The sequence below is a fragment of the Cricetulus griseus genome, chromosome 3 (genome assembly GCF_003668045.3).
Source record: "Cricetulus griseus strain 17A/GY chromosome 3, alternate assembly CriGri-PICRH-1.0, whole genome shotgun sequence".
NCBI lineage: Eukaryota > Metazoa > Chordata > Mammalia > Rodentia > Cricetidae > Cricetulus > Cricetulus griseus.
In genome coordinates, this window is record NC_048596.1 from 275,134,702 (window position 1) to 275,151,164 (window position 16,463).

The following is a 16,463-nucleotide window of genomic DNA, read 5'->3' on the forward strand; positions in this document are numbered from 1 at the left end:
TACGATATGACCATGCTCACACCCCAAAGCGCTGTAATATGTATCAGGAGGGTCTCATCCGAGCTAAGCTGAGGCTGGCACCATACTCAAGTCCCTTCAAAACTGAGCTACGCAAACTTCTTTGTAAAGCTACCTAGCCTCCGACAGCTCATGGTAGCAGCAGAAAAGCAAACACAGGTCCAAAAACAGGTTTCAAAGACTGGTAGCCACATCTCCATGACTCATGGATTCAGACCCTCCTACCTCTGATTCTGCCATCTTTATGCCTAGTTCCCACTGTTGCCATGGAAGGGAAAACATCATGGAGGATAACACACAGATTTTTAGGAGCTAGGACTGAAGGTGAACACACCACTACTGATCATGACCCACCAGTCAGAACTCAGATACACATTTACATGTAACTACACAGGGGGTTGTGATAGACCACATGACAAAACGGCTTGAAAGCTGACTCTGAATCCCTGGTGTAAATAGCAAGCCCAGTGTAACCCGTGTCCTACGTGCAGCCTGATCTGAGGGAAGGACAGTCTTACATGGTGGACAAGATGACTTTCTGGACACTGCTGCTATCCCAGAAGAACAGCTATAGTGCTTGGCCAGAGAAGGATCTCTCTCTCCTTGCTGTGCTCACCATCCAGGAGGGCATCCTGTTCAGTCATCCAAAAGGATCCATCCATTGAGGGTCCCAAACACTCTGAAGACACTAAGAATGCACCCAGTTATCACTGCAATGCTAGCCACCCCTGTGTTGTCACCAGTCCAGGACATGAAGATCCTGCCACCCATCCCAGGGGATCTCTGGGTCACGTCCCTCTACTCTGGGTTACTTGTGGTCTCAGTGTCTCTGAGGCTTCCTGGGTATTCAGAGGATAAAAATTTAATCTGCCAATATGATTAGAGGTGGTGCCTTTGGGAAGTGACTAGGATTCGGTAAGGTCAATACACAGAGTTGTCCCCATGACTGGATCTCCGTGTCTTTAGAGGAGGAAGAGAGTTAAAACAGACAGACAGACACTGTCCCAAGCCAGTCTACACAACCTCAGGACTCTAACAGGAAGGAGCTTACCACTAGATGTGGCCCCTTAACCTTTTACCTCTAAACCCCTTTCTTTTATAAAAGAGCCTAGCTCAGATAGAGCATCAGAGTACCAAGACAGATGACCTCATTCTGCAACTCCTTCATCTAAACACTAATCACAGCAAGTGTGAACCTTGTTTGCAGAAATGTAAAACTTACCCAAAGGAAAACTTCTGGAGAAATGGGACAAAGGCAATCTCCAGCCGCAAGCTGCTGGGCAAGTAAGGTGTGACTCGGAGAGTACAATCTGTCCTCACAGCACAGATGGAACCAGAAAGCTGTGGTGAGGACTACACGAAAGGGGTGGACAAGACAAGAAGCCCTCTCCCACTAGGAGGGGCCAAGAGGGGAAGTACCATGGAAATCAGCCACATGCCCAGCACGCCTTCCTTAGCGAACCCCTCACTCCCACTCCACCCTTAGCGCCAAGACTCGAACACCCTTCCCACACCTGTGTCCTCCCTAGTGGTGCCAGCGTCTTCCATGGTGGATGCAAGTCCTCAAGGAGCTCCCCAGACTGCAGTCTGCTGTGGCTGCGCTTTCTGTCCTGTTGATATCCTAGCGAGGTCAGTTCTGATGCACAAAGTTCTGTGCACCTTTTCTTTCCCCAGCCTTTTCTTACTCCTAGCAACTAAAGCACCCCAGACTGATTTACTCAGTTATTCTTGCTGTAGCTCCAGGGACCCAGCAATAAATAAACAAATACTTATACAATAACTTTCCTCTGCCAGCTAGCTCCTTCTACTATACTGATTCTTTTCAATTCCATGTTCTCCTCAAATGCTTTTCCATCCTCCCCCCAACCTGTTCACCGTTCTGGATCATTTATATACATCGGTCCTCAACACACTGTATCAACGCCTGTTTTCTTAGCTGTCTTGGCCTCCAAATCAATGTCCTCTGTTTACCACTGTAGCCCTGCCTGCTATCTGGTCTGTGATTGTTCAGCTGTCCTTATAGTGAATGGGATTCCCATTTATAGAGAGCAGAGCAGCATGTCCAAAGGCCAAGGACTCGGCCATGGTTAGTGGGACGTCAGGAGCCTTCTTTGGGTCAAGACCCATCTGTCAAGAGGTTGTCGAGGTTAAGAGCCTCACAAGTCAGGGAGTTTGTGCCACCCTGGGAGTTCCCAGGAAGGAAATGTCCTAATGGCTAAGACACACGTCACACAAAGGGTTATGACCGTGACAATCTTTGACCCTGTTCACCTTTCTTCTTAGCACTATTCCGACTGGTACCAGCCAGAGGAAAGTGTTAATCTTCTTCACACCTGTAAGACACTGACCTGCTGACACTGTAGTAGGCGTGACCAACAGTTTTACTAGTACAACATGAAGGTAGCGTCTACAAAGCGCTGGACCATATTCATGCTATCCTAGGATGCACAGTCTGTAGGCTGTGCATGTCACCAATCAGGGCACTCAAATCGTGGGAATGATCAATTCTGAAGCCTTTATTACCTAAGCTACAAATGTGTGTGTACTGACTGACTGAAGTTGCTGGTTAGAACTACTAGGGAGTTGTGTCAGAGAACCTGAGTCCCAGTCCCAGGCATGGAGGTATCTGAGCGATAAGTGTTCAAGACACCTGCTGCTCCATCTCCTGCAACTGAACAGAGGCTTGTATCCACATGCATGTCACCTCCCCGCCCTGTCACCGCTGACCATGAAGGTAAAGCAGAGGCACTCCATTCTGAAGGGCAGGACAGTAGTCCTGTCGGCAGCACTCTCCTGCCATGTTCTCAATCAACAGTGGCACTGTTGTCCTGTCCCCAGAGGCACGCGGCTGCTACACAGCCCAAGCTGCACCCTGATGTGGTTCAGAACAGAGACCAGTCTCTGTACTCTTAGTCAGGAAAAGTCTCTCTCCATTCATCAAACACTAAAGCACAAAGTGAACCATCGGCAAGTGAGAAAGTCCCAGGACATGTATGTGGCTCACGTGTCCAGCTTCTAGTGGTAGTGGGGGAAAAAGCAAACCCCAACACAAGTGGCATTCGCAAGCAGGAAATGGCTTGTAGCTGGAGCCTGAAAGTTCACCCTGAAGCACTACAGTGTGCTTCCTGAGCTACACAGAGGGAGCAGGTCCTGCATTTCAAGGGCAAAACTGCCACTTGCCTCCTCTCCCCCCTAAAGGTTGTGTTAAATCCTAAGACAGCTCCTCCAAAAAGCCATTAGAAGAAAATGTGACCTTAAGAGGGCAGGAACCCAGTCAGCCAAGTGTCTGGAAACTTCTGGGCATTTGCTGGACAGGTGTCCTGACTAAGAATGAGATTGTCTGACCGCTGCTCCCCTCTCCTGCTCAGAGCCCTCTGGTGGGTCCTGACTGTTCTTAGGATCAACTGCGGTTCTGATGAGGATGCCTTGTGATTTTGCCTGCCTGTCCCCTGTCCTTAACTGACCCTAGATTCTGCCATCCTGGGCCTCTGTCTGTACCTCCAGGTCCTTCACTGTTGTCTTCGACAATCTGCACATGTAGTTTCTGAGGCTCAAACACTCACCCCCACCTGTCCAGCAAACCTCCCCTTGATCTTTCCAGACCAGACAGAGCCCCATCCCACTAACACGACTGTCCCTCCTCCACTGGTCTCCTGAGAGCCACTCACCTGTTTGCATTTCCTAAAGTCAGTTCTCCAGGGCAGGGCCTGGGCATTTCTTGCTCATGACTATATCCCCATTACCTAACCCAGAGCTTGGGACATACTAGTGACTGCAAGACACCAACCAGGCAGGGTTGCTCTCAGCAAGCAAGTCATAGGCCTCTCTGGAATGAAGAGTTGATCCATTCCAGTGCACCCAGAAGAGCTGAGGCAGGATCCACTGCCCATAAGCCACAGATTGAGGGAAGGGTAGGTAAGGGTCCCTCTTATTCCCATCCCTTCCAGTTTCATGTGTCAAGCACTAAAGGCTACTGCAAATCTCTGAACATCACACGAAGTCTCTCTGGGTTTTCCAGTTTATTTAGATATGTCTTTAATCAACTTGGTGCATCATTAACACCAAGCTTGTCACTGGGGAGCAAAGAATGGTTCTTTCCAGGATTCGAGGAAATGGAAGACTGAACTGTGCCACTCCCCGACGCTGGCCTACTTGGTAAAAAAGCAAGCCAGTGAGGAAGTATCACATGAATTTCTAGACAATTCTCAGTATACTGCAATGTGAGTTCTCCCTGCCTCATCACAAGTTAGCACCTGCTATAAACAACTTCCATCCACCCCTCCCCCATACCTTACCTAGGGGGTCACATTAACAGCAACAAATGAAAACTATGGCCCTCTCACAGCAAAAATAAAAAAGGGAGAAAGGGGAAAGTCTAAACTCTCAGGAGTTTCATTATCCTTAAGGGGAAGCCCCACAAATTGAAAAAGTCATAGGATGTGTGTAAACCCAGTTGCTGCTACTCAATCCTGGACAGGGTGTATTAATTCCAGTAGCAGGCACCAAGCGTCCATTTCAGAGCTAGTGACAACTGTGACTTCACAGCAGGAACCTAAAGGTGACAGAAGGGTTACTAGACTCGCCCAAGTTTGAGTCTGCCACTCCAGCAAGAAACTGGGACTCCCTGCAGCAGAGTCTAGAAACAAAACACTTCCGTCTTTTAACAGTAAAACCTCAAACCACAGAGGTGTCAGCAAGGAGGAAAGCAAGCAGGAGAACCCCTCTAATTGTCTATTCTTGTTGGCTGTTTATTGGATCGTTAAAATCTTACAAAGACTTCATAATGATCTTAATTGTTGGAGCCAAGGTCTATCTCAACCGCTTGTTCAAAAGTCACTTTCAAACTCAGAAAACACGTCCCTACATTTCTTCTAAAGGACTCTTTCAAGCGATCTGCTGCTCAGCAGTGTTATCCGCGGGCTCGGCGGCAGTGGAGACAGGGCTCATCATCTTGCACACCTGTTGTCAGGTGACCCAGCCAGCAGCACCCCGCGCCTTCCATCTCCACTCACCCCACCCCCAGAGACTCTTCTCAGCTGTCCCTGTGCGCGCGTGGAGCCTACGGCCTTCCGGAGTCACCTTAAAATAACACCTCCCCACCACAAAGCAAACAAAAGGCGAACAAGAGCCGCGGGGCTTCCGTGGCTCCTCTCCAGCCCGCCGGGGCCTGGGACTCGGTCCGCGAGTGACCCCCAGGCCTCCCGTGCTCAGGCCTCGCGGCGGGTCCCCTCCAGCCGGCCACACGACGGCCCGAGGCTCGCGACCCACTTATTGTGCCCGGGAGAACACGCGCGGGCCGGCGGCGCGCGACCAAGTGCAACTCCGCGCACAGCAAGCGGCTCCGGGCCCGGGCGGACGGGCCGGTCACTGGGCCGCCGGGCCTCGGGGTCCTCGGGCCCGCACCGGCTCCGGCTCCGGCTGCACCGCCGGGGGAGGGACCGCATCGGCCCCTCTCCCACAAAGCGCCCCGGCCCGGCGGGAGCAGGGGTGCGTCTCCAAGAGAAGTTGGTTTCCGGGTTTGCTTTCCGAACAAAACCACCCGGACCCGCGCGCTGCCCGGGCAAGGCCTCGGCGGGCTCCGGGCATCCCGAGGACCGAGGCCAGCGGCCCGAGCTCTCCCGGACGCCGGGCAGGGCCGCTGCGCACGGCGGCGGCGGCGGCGGGAGGGCGCGCGGGCCCAGACGGTGCGGACCGGCCGCCGCGGCTCCGGCCGCGCGCGCGGCAGCGGGCGCTGCAAGGTGTGGGGGCCGAGCCCTGTCGGCCGCTCGCGCCGGTCCGCTCCGCGCTCCTGCCGGCCCGCCCACGCCTCCTCGCTTCCCGCCCGCGCGTCCCGCGCTCGCGCCCTCCGCCCGGCTCCGCTGGAACCAGTGAACTGGAACCACTCGCGGCGGCCCCGGGATTCCCACAATGCACAGCGCGCCGCTCGTCACATCCCTTCCCGGCCTCGCGCGTCCGGCCACCCCTCCCCGCGCTCCCCGGCGCCCCGGCCTTGACCCCGGGCCCGTGCGGGGTCCCGGACGGCAACCGCTCCAGCCTCGGCTGCGCCCAGGCCTGGCGGCCCGCCCTGTCCCCAGGCATCGGTCCGCGCGCGGGAGCTCGGGGAGCCAGGCTGCAGGAAGACGCTTGTCCAGCGCGCGTCCCAGCCTGTGTCTGCAGCGAGCACCCACTGTGTGTCTTGCGCCGCGCAGGAGCCTCGTCCACAAAGACGGAGGACAGTACCGCTGCTGTCACCGGGGATCTTTTGCTCCCCAGTCAGTGCAAAACTCCCTGCGCCTCAAGCCAGCGTTTAAACACAAGCCCTGTTCGAGCCACTGCCCGCCCCAAGAGCAGCCGCTGCAGCTCAACTCTCCGGGTCCCGTGGGTTCTTCACAGTTGGCCTCAAAGTCCGATCTTGCTTTGTTCGTGGAATGCGTTAGCTACCTCCTCTAAGCAAACGCTTGTTGGCTGTTGGCTCTAAGCGGGCATTTACTGGTATAAGCAGTGACGCTTAGTCCACGTGTATTAAGGACGGAAGGCAGACAGCCAGAAAAAGGACAGCAATGTCCGTCTGCAGAACTGGAGACTCCCAGGCCCCGGCAGCTGCACTAAAACAGCAGCAGGTATTTTGGATTGTGACCTCAGTTTTAACAGCCGAGCCTGCTCTCCACCCCTTACGCATAATTTTAAAGCAACGAAAAGCACGAATCCCTGCCACCCATACATTCGTTATTTCAAGTAAATACTTAGAGCATACTTTGCACCGTGCATAAATTTAAGTTTGGATATGAAGTGGTGAACAACACAGGCAAAAACTCTCTGCCCTCCTAGAGTTTGCAGTCTGGGCCAGGAAAGGCAAGAGACAAAGAAGTCATGTATGGCAGGGTATAAATTCTAGGATGAAATACGATGGGGAAATTAATAGGTAAGACCTATTAATAGGTAAGACCGGTGTGTTCCAGAGGCAGTCTTGGGACTGGAGCGATGGCTCAGTGTTTGACAGAACTCCATGGTCTTGTAGAGGACCAGGGTTCTGATCTCAGCACTTATGTGATCCTGATAAATCCAATCCGGGGATGCAATGCTCTCTTCTGACATCCATGGGCACTAGGCACCGTGTGGTGCACATACACACGTGGAGGCAAAACACTTGCACACATAGAATAAAATAATGAGTTTTTAAAGAGATGGCTCAGTAAGAAAGAAACGTTCAAGGAAAGGCCTGAAGGAAAGGGGGTAGCAAGCAAACCGTGTGGTTACTGTATAGGAGTGTTCTGAGCATGAGGCTCTGAGGCAGGAGCAAGTCTGAAACTATGATGGACCAGAGTGTGAAAATAGAGTCCAGAAAATGAAGGGGAAACACATTAGACTTTCTGTCACCGTAACAAATGCGTGAGAGGAACAATTTAAAGAAGAAATTATTTATTTATTTATTTATTTTTACTGAATTTCAGAGGTTTCAACCCAGAGTCCATGGCTCTAATGAAACAGAACATCAGAGTGGCAGAGCACATGACAGAGGCTGCTCATCTTATGGCAACCAGGAAGCAAAGAGAGGGAGCCAGGACAAGTGACGAACCCTCTGTAATCTAATCCCTCTCACTAGGACTCATTCACATCCTAAAGTTTCCCAAACTTTAGCATGGTCTCAAGCTAAAGAGCACAATTTCAACAGTGAGCGTGTAAGGGTAGGCATTTCATATTCGAGCTGTAATATCTGCCCCTGCATGCTAAAGATTCAGGGTCATCTCATAATACAAAAGGCAAGAGTCTCCAAAGTCTTAATAGTCCAATGTTGTCCAAAAATTCAAGTCTAAAATTGTGAGACTTGAGGCAAACTCCTTTGTGAGCTCCTATAGCATTGTTCTCAACCTTCTGAGTGCCTCAGCAGGTGAAGCCAGCCAAATACTTCTCTGGGTGCCTTAGTGTGAGCAGGGAACCACTGAGCACATTCCTGTCAAGGGGAAGTCTTTAAATGAGTTTATAAATTTTCATACCCTTCTGCCTACAAAGCCTGGCATCGGGCTGGTGCCTGAGATGCCCTCGAGGTATCTTTTCTGTTGTACTAGTACAGAACTCTTGGCTTCTCCCTAGTAGCCCTGCTTTCTTTAGGAACCATCTCTTTATCAATGTTCATTTGACATTGACTTTTCTGACCAAGGTGTAAGTTTCTCAGATCTTTTCTCACTGTAAACCTGGCTAAAAGCATCCAGTAACACCCACGCCACACTTCATGCTGCCTTGAGTCTTCTTCCATCAGATTGATTGTTTAAACTTAGTCTTCTGTGTCTCAGGACACAGACAAAATGTAGGCATACCTATTTGTCGAAATGTGATAAACACAGGCTCAGTCTCCAGTGAAGTCCTTGTTGTCATCTGAAAGCTCAAAAACACCGTGTTTATTGTCCACATCAATATCCATTCTGGGTGTCTGAGCTCCTACCAGAACCAGCTACTAAATTCTGCTTATAGAAGTCTAGGGTTTTTCTAGTCCACATCTTCAAGAGCTGCATAGTTCCTCCCACGATCCAGTTCTAAGGGCATCTGAACCACATAGCAGATTACTTCTCATATACCAAGTTTCTACGTTGGTCATATTGTGAACAAATACCCCAAAGAAGCAAATTAGGGAAGATTAATCCCGACTCGCAATTTCAGAACATCAAGGCAAGGAGTGAGTGATGGAGAAGCTCACATCACCGTGTCCACGAAGCAGAGAGAACACGTGCTGCTGCTGCTGGCATTCTCGTCCCAGTTTTTATTCCATCTGGTCTCCCAGCCCGTGCTACTGCGCCACCCAGATTCATGGCAGATCTTCCTTCTTAACTATTCCTCCCAAAGACGCGCTTTACTAATCTGGATGCTTCTTAATCTATTCCAACTGGCAATCGAGATATAATCAAGATTCACCATCCTGGAAAGGGGCAGGAGAAAAGCTGAGGAAATGAAGATGCTTCGAATTACAAACAAAGCTTTCAAGATGCTAAGGGAGCAGGCATAGGGAAGCTAGGGGCTGACCTCCTTTGTCACTTGATCCCCCTCTGAATCCTTGGGCAGGCACCCTCGGTTCTGAAGAGGCCACCCCCCTCAAGAGGCCGCCTTGTGCCACCTCCACCCCTGTATGGTACCCACAAGGACTGCAGTAAGAACACAGTAGTACTCTTGTGCTGACTGATGTAGCAAGACTTTCCCTCCATCTCTCTCTCCACCTTGTGCCCCATCCTCTGTCTCTGGGATCTGCCCCCTTCCCAGTCTGGCTTAGGGAAACCACAGCTGCCCCTCTTAATTTTTAAGGACTTTGGGTTTTTTTTCCCAATTGCAAAATAAATGTGTGCTCCTCATGGAAACTAGAAAAATAAAAATGCTCCAAAGAGGAGTATCATGGTAAGCATTTGCTGGGAAAGAATGTTCCCCTCTGAGCAAGGAGCAGTTTGGGAGTTACGTGGGTTTCCTAAATCTGCTTCATATTAAACGTGCACGGTTTCCACTCCAGTGCCCAGCACCTGCTTTTAAACTTAATGGTCCTTCATGAGCATTTTACCAGAGAGTTTTCCTATAACCACAGCTCTCAAACTGTTTGGATTGAGAACCCCTTGACACTCTTAAAAATTGCTGAAGACCCTGAAGAGTTTGTGTGTGTGTGTGTGTGTGTGTGTGTGTGTGTGTGTGTGTGTATGTGTGTGCGTGTGTGGTCTCTACTAAGGTCTACAGATGTAGCTCAGTGATAGAGACTGAAATGTACTTAGCAAGTGCATGACCCTATATTCAAGCCCTTACACTGAAAAAAAAAGTACCATTAGAAACTAAAATAAAACTGAGAAAAAATATTCAGCAAAATGTTAGCATACATATAACACAATAATGCACTATTATAAAAATTATTGTATTAACCCAAAAAGCTAGCAAGAAGAGTGACATTGTGCTATAATTTTGAACTCCTCTTGAATGCCTGATTTAATAGAGCTACATTCTGGTGTCTTCTGTATTCAGTCAGTTGTTATATTCAGTTTTGATGAATCATCTTTTTGCATATAGATGTACATTTGAAATAGAGAGTTTAAGTAATCTTTTCAGATACTTACAGATACTTTTGATACTATATTAAAATTAATATTTTGAGAATGTATTTATTCTTTTATGTGTATGTATGTGCCCGAGCGTGTGTATGTACACCACCTGCATGCAGGTACCCATGGAGGTCAGAAGGCATTGGGGCTCCCAGAACTGAAATTACAGGTAGTTGTGAACTGCCTAACATGGGTGTTGGGAATCAAACCTGGGTCCTTTGGAAGAGAAGCCAGTGGTCTTAACCACTGAACCATCTCTCCAGCCCTAGTAAGTTTCTTAAAAGGTATTGCAATATAGAATCTGAACCAGTGAGTCAATTTTTGATGTCAGGTACATTACAGTGCATTGGTCTTACGTCTGGAAGGGACCATTTAGCAGTGCAGGATTGGATCATTTGGGAAATTTGGGCTCCCTGAATTATGTGGGATTTTTGTAAACAGTTCATTGCACACACTGGTACTGTATCTATTCATGTCATACTAACCGTGGCTAGTTTTCTTTCTGCTGCTCTGGCAAATACGATAACCAAAGCAACTTGGGAAGGAAAGGGTTTATTTAAAGGCTTATACACCTATATTACACCCCACTGTTGGCAGAAGCAGGCTCCTAGGCTCCCGTTAGTAACCTTTTTTATACAACCCGGGACCACCTTGTCCAAAGTACCATTAGCCCCTCCTCCATCATTTAGCAGTTAAGAAAATGCCCCAAAGATGTGTCCCAAACTGACAGAGGTAATTCCTCACTTGACGTTCCTTCTTCCCAGGTAACTCTTTGGATCAAGGTGACAGGAACTAACCTTCATGCATCTGGTCTGAGGGTTTCTCAGTACTGGGAAATTGTCAGGGTCATGGTGGCAAACAGACGTTTCAAATTTTGTATTTTTTTGCTTGAAAGCTCAACCAGATTTTTGGAAACAGTAATGTCACAAAGGCTTTCCTTGAAATAACTAGTTTGTTCTTTCTGTCTCAAACAGAATGCACTATTATAAAGGTGTGTTTGACCAGTGGGCGGGGTTAAGCACCCTCCATGTCCTCAACACTTCCTGCCCCACAAAAGTGGACAATCCTTTGTGGATCTGAGGGTCAAAAGAGGCAGGCCTGGAGGAGGGGTGAAGAGCACGGCAACAATCTGTTTAGTAAACAATGGCCCCCCCACCCCAGGATGCACTCAGTACCTTCCTGGGCTTCCTGGGCATTTTTTTCATCAGAAAAAAAAATCCACTCAGGAAGCAGAAGTAGGTAGGTCTCTTATTAGTTTGAGGTTCCAAGCTAGCTAGGGGTTTATAGTGAGATCCTGTCTGACTTCCAAATCAAACTGCACTGGTAAGAAGACAGATATATTTTTATGGCCTAGGACTCTCTTTCTCTTGGGTAAGAAGATAGATACATTGTTAGGGCCTATGGCCTCTCTTCCTCTTGGGGGAAGAAGACAGATAGATCCTTACAGTCTATGGACTCTTCAGTGTGGAGAAGAAAATAGATACATTGTTCCAGCCTATGGCTCTTCCTCTTGTGGAAGAGGACAGATACATTGTTACGGCCTATGGACTCCTCATCTTGGGGAATTGTCCCTGGAAAGCTTCAACCTGGATGCTCAGTCCCGCTGAAGAGTAACGCTGAGGTCTGTGGGTCTTTATAGACCTACAAAAATGTCATAATTTCTTTTAAAATCAGAAGAAAATAAAGTGTAAGTCCTTTTTTTATTGAAGAAAACAGCATGTAATTGTAATATATTTGTTTTCATGACAGCAAGACTACAAAATACATTTTTTCCTTTCTTTTCCCAAAGGATGAGGCTCACAAAGGCACAATTGTCTATGGTCCACAGAAGCACTACAGAGCCCTGTATCACTGTGCCAGTTTGAAATGTATTCCTTAGAAAAGGTAGGGGTAGTGATGTAAACACCTTTCCTTGGGGTGACCATCCTAGTTTGTCAGGTAGCAAAAGCACCTCATGTGTGTTTCTTATTTGATGCATGGATTATATACATTTTTAATTTGTCCTGAAGGGTCAAGATTTAGTAAAGTTAATACTTTTTGCTGTGACATCAAGAGCATGAGGAAACTGGCTCTCCCCCTGTGAAGACTGGGAATAGTGAATCATGTTTTTTAGACTGCTGCCTTGTGCTTACCCCATGGTTTTGCTTTTCTGTGCAAAGATCTTTTCTGTGAAAAGCCAAGCTTTGCCTTGGTGCTATTGTGAGTACAGTGTTGACTCTTCGGAGCCCAGGAAGGTACTGAGTGCATCCTGGGGTGGGGGGGGGCATTGTTTACTAAACAGATTGTTGCCGTGCTCTTCACCCCTCCTCCAGGCCTGCCTCTTTTGACCCTCAGATCCACAAAGGATTGTCCACTTTTGTGGGGCAGGAAGTGTTGAGGACATGGAGGGTGCTTAACCCCGCCCACTGGTCAAACACACCTTTACTTCTTTCTCTCAGGAGCCATCTGATCAGCAGGGCTAGAAGTCATTTCAGCGTGAGATCTCTGACCCTGTGACCCTGCTTCTGAAAGACCCCTGGCTTTTAGAAAAAATCCTGGCTCCGGCCTCCAGGACCTTGGTCACCCCAATTACTATGCAGAGACGAAAGCTTGATGCAAAAAGCATGAGGCTTTATTGTAGTTGTTTAACGAGCTAACCCCATGTTAGCTCGGGCCTTTCATCCATCCACCTTGTCGGATGGCTAGGAAAGACGCTGTAGAGATCTTATAGGGCAGCGTAAGGGGAGTGTCTAGGGGTACACACAGGCTCAGGATTGGTGTGCCTCCAGGCTTGCCCTGTTGATCGGTCAACTGGTTGTTATGGCCCATAGGCCCTCCCAGGGTGGTTGCTATGCTCTGCGAGTCATTGCTGTGCACTTGTCTGTAAAGCACACCCAGAGCCGTAAAGCATAGCGCCACCAGCTAACTTCTGATTGGTTCCTTGCCACGAGACAGGCATCTGACCTCCTAGTGACCAAGGCAAGGTCAGGCAAGCACGTGTTAGGCTGCCATGGCTGCTGAAATGGGGAGCTGGTCCCTTCACATCCAAGACTATCCCCAGTACTCAGATGCGCAGAAAACAAATCTTTGAGACTATTCTCCATGTCTTTACAGTAAACAACCTATTTCTCTTGGGTTCCTGTGTGGAAGACAAGAGTGGGTGTATGCTCTGGGTAAGTGGGTGGGGCAGCCAGGAGAGTGTGACAGACCTCTTCATCTTCTACCTTGTTGTATCTGCTCTTCCCCTCCTCCTAGCAAGCTGAGTGCTCCATCTCACCAGAGGAGCACTTGGCTTCTCCTGGGTCTCTCACTTTGATTGTCAATTTCCCTCTTCATCTGACACCTTCCCTGGTTTTCTAAGACTCCACTCCTTATGTTTGTTAAAAAAATGAATGCCCAGCTGTAGGGGAAGAGAAATGCTTAATGAAGAATAGCAAAGCCTGGAGGCAGCCTAGGGTATACAGGAAGAAGGAAGGACTATATTACCATCTCTTTTGTTGCTTAAAGACCTTTCTAGACTGAAGTGGTGTTTTGCCCCTGAGGTTAGAGCTGGGCTGAAAATAGTTTGAAAGATCTGCATCAGAAAGGCTGTCCTTAGAATGTGGTCCACAGAACACTCTGGGATCCTTTCAGGAAGTTTGTTCCTCAAAATTGTTTTTATATTGATAAGAAAGCCTCATCTGAAAAAAAAAAATAAAGGTCTGTTTTGCTGTTTGCAGTGAGATACAAAGGAAACCTGGCATTTAGCACAAAGCAAACTCTGCTGGGGCTTCTTCTCTTCTCTCCCTCTTCTCTCCTCTCCTCTTTCTCACTTACACGATCCCTCTTACATGTTTGCTTGTGCGCACTTTACATAAATTTGTAACCATACAAATTAAGAAAAGTTTGAAACTTCTGTCTTCTAATATGAACCTTTGTGTGTCTTCCCAAAGTGTAAAAATGTTCGGACAGGGCAGGTAACAGTTTATATGTGCTGTGTATCAATTTCCTCCTAGATGAAGTCTTCCACCTTGAAGGGAAGTTCATGAAGTCATAGGACGTTCTAGAACAGTGGTTCTCAACACGCCTAATGCTGCCAACTCCTTAATACACAAGTTCCTCAGGTTGTGGTGACCTCCAACCATAAAATTATTTTCATTGCTATTTCATAATTATTTTGCTATATTATGGATCATAAGGTAAATATTGTGTTTTCCGATGGTCTGAGGTGACCCCTGCAAAAGGATCAGATGACCCCCAACAACTCAGAGGCTGTTCTGAAGGACTGTGAAACATTCACATCCTGCTGGTAGCTCTTCCATGTGTTGGACTTGCTTGAACAGCCAACTCCCAAACAATGACACGAGGACTTATTATTAATTATGAAAGCTTGGCCTTTAGCTTAGGCTTGTTTCCAACTAGCTCTTATAACTCAAATTAACCTGTTTCTATTTATCTGTGTTCTGCCACTCTCTACTTGCAGCTCGTTCCCGTTTCTCTGCCCCTCTAATTCCCAGCATTCCTTTCTCTCCCCAGAAGTTCCACCTAGTCTCTCCTGCCTATCTATTGGCCATTTAGCTTTTTATCAAACCGATCAAAACAACACAGTCTTCACGCAGTGTAAACAAATATCCTGCAAGACTTCCACTCAACAAGTAAACAACTCAAAGGTTTCAGGAAGTCCCTGAGATGGACCAGCTGTACCAGGCCCCTTCCTCCCCTAGCCTATATAAGCAGTAAGGCCTGCTGAGAGACACTCTCAGGCAAGCCAAACTGCTGAAAGAGCTGAGCTGCCTGTAAGTTGTACAGGGAGATTCAGGTGTCCAGCTTTCATGAACTGTCACCCATGGTAGGGACGGGGCACTTTGGTGATGCACTGCCTTGGAGTCCTTTCTGCTCCTCTAAGTAATCCGTCACCAAGATTCCTGTAAGTAGCCCAGATAAAACTCATTGCTTCACCAAGTTGGACTATGATCTGTCATTGGTTCCCTATTTGGGGTGAATAGACATTTGTTTCCCTAAGAATAGTGTCACCCAACAGTATGATTTCTTTTTTTTTTTAAAAGATTTATTTGTTGTGTATACAGTGTTCTGCCTGCATGTATGCCTGCCAACCAGAAGAGAGATCCAAATCTCATTATGCATGGTTGTGAGCCACCATGTGGTTGCTGGAACTTGAACTCAGGACCTCTGGAAGAACAGCTAATGCTCTTAACCTCCCTGAGCCATCTCTCCAGTCCTGACTTCTTGATGACCTACATTGTATAGTGTACAATAAGGTCAACTAACATTTTAAATATGTGCATAACTTTTCCAAATTATGAATGTATGATGTTACAAAATTATAGGTAGGTAAGAAGATCCATTCAGTGGGTTTAATGTCATAAAGTGTGTGAAGTTAGTGACCTGTCCTTAGATTCTACAGGATCTAAGAACTTAACATTCTAAGAACTCAACATTCTACAGTGTTAAGAACTGGCCACTTTGGGAATAGAGTCAGACAATGCACAATTATCTGAAAAGATTATCCTATTGTTCCTACCTTGATCATATTAAAAATAAAACTAAAGACTTTAGATGGGGGGAAAGAGTCAAAAGTCAAAAAATGAGTGGACCTCTGGATGAGATGATGAGTGAGAGGCTGTGTTCAAGTGACCTGGTACAGGGAAGTCAAAACTCCAGTCCTTCCCAGGGGAGGGGAAGGAGCTTCTGGAATTCACAAGCAGATCAATGGCAGGTCCCTGGAAAGATGCAACAAAAAGGCAGCATACAGAAAAGTAAGCCTGGCAGAACTCAGCTGCAGCCGGCCCCTTGCTCCCTCACTCCCTGGTCTGGGAAGGGAAGCAAAAGCCTCGTCCAGAAGATAAGCCAGACGTCCCGGTGAAACAGACTAGCATTCCTGGCCCGAGGATGTGACCACAGCCGCATAGGCTCCAAATGCAAGCTCAGGTTTCGGTAAGACTGCGGTTCCTGTAGAGACCGCCGTAGAGACGGTCCTATTTCTTTATTCCATATGACTCAGAGTGTGGTGGCCAGAAAGCGCCATGGGAGTGAATCCACTGTTTCTAACTGAGACATCCTGAGGGCATGAGAACAAGGAACCACCACAAGCCAGGGAGCCTGAACTTAACCTGCCCCGGCCCCAAGATGAGAGAGAGCACTTGAGGCAGCTGTGAGGCGTGGGCAGGACAAATGGATACTCACAAACTAAAGGGCGCAAGTGGCAGGAGGTTTGGCTCAGGCCAACAAGTGTGTAAAGACTAAGCCATGCCCAGTGCATCCTTCCCCCAGGGTGGTTAATACCTCCACTGGTTCAGAACACAGTGCCATTTGCTTCCAGCACTCCAGATATACACTTGGGGCTGCAGCTACTCCAGGAGACGAGTCTCAGGAGGGTGAGAGCCAAGTCCACAGACTGCAAAGCTAAGCGTGGCCAGCAGAGGC

At 48.2% G+C, this 16,463-nt stretch overlaps 1 protein-coding gene across 6 annotated transcripts in view; it reads right to left on the reverse strand.

Moving 5' to 3' along the window:
* LOC100771856 (core histone macro-H2A.1) overlaps positions 1–5,879 on the reverse strand; it is a 58,716-nt gene extending 52,837 nt beyond the window's left edge. For 2 of the 6 annotated variants that reach the window (XM_035443001.1, XM_027409757.2), the window contains exon 1: positions 5,745–5,879. The gene's annotated coding sequence lies outside the window, so the exon portion shown is untranslated. The remainder of the gene's footprint in view (positions 1–5,744) is intronic. The other 4 variants (XM_027409758.2, XM_035443002.1, XM_027409754.2 and 1 more) reach the window with 4 other exon arrangements.
* Positions 5,880–16,463: the final 10,584 nt, after the last annotated feature.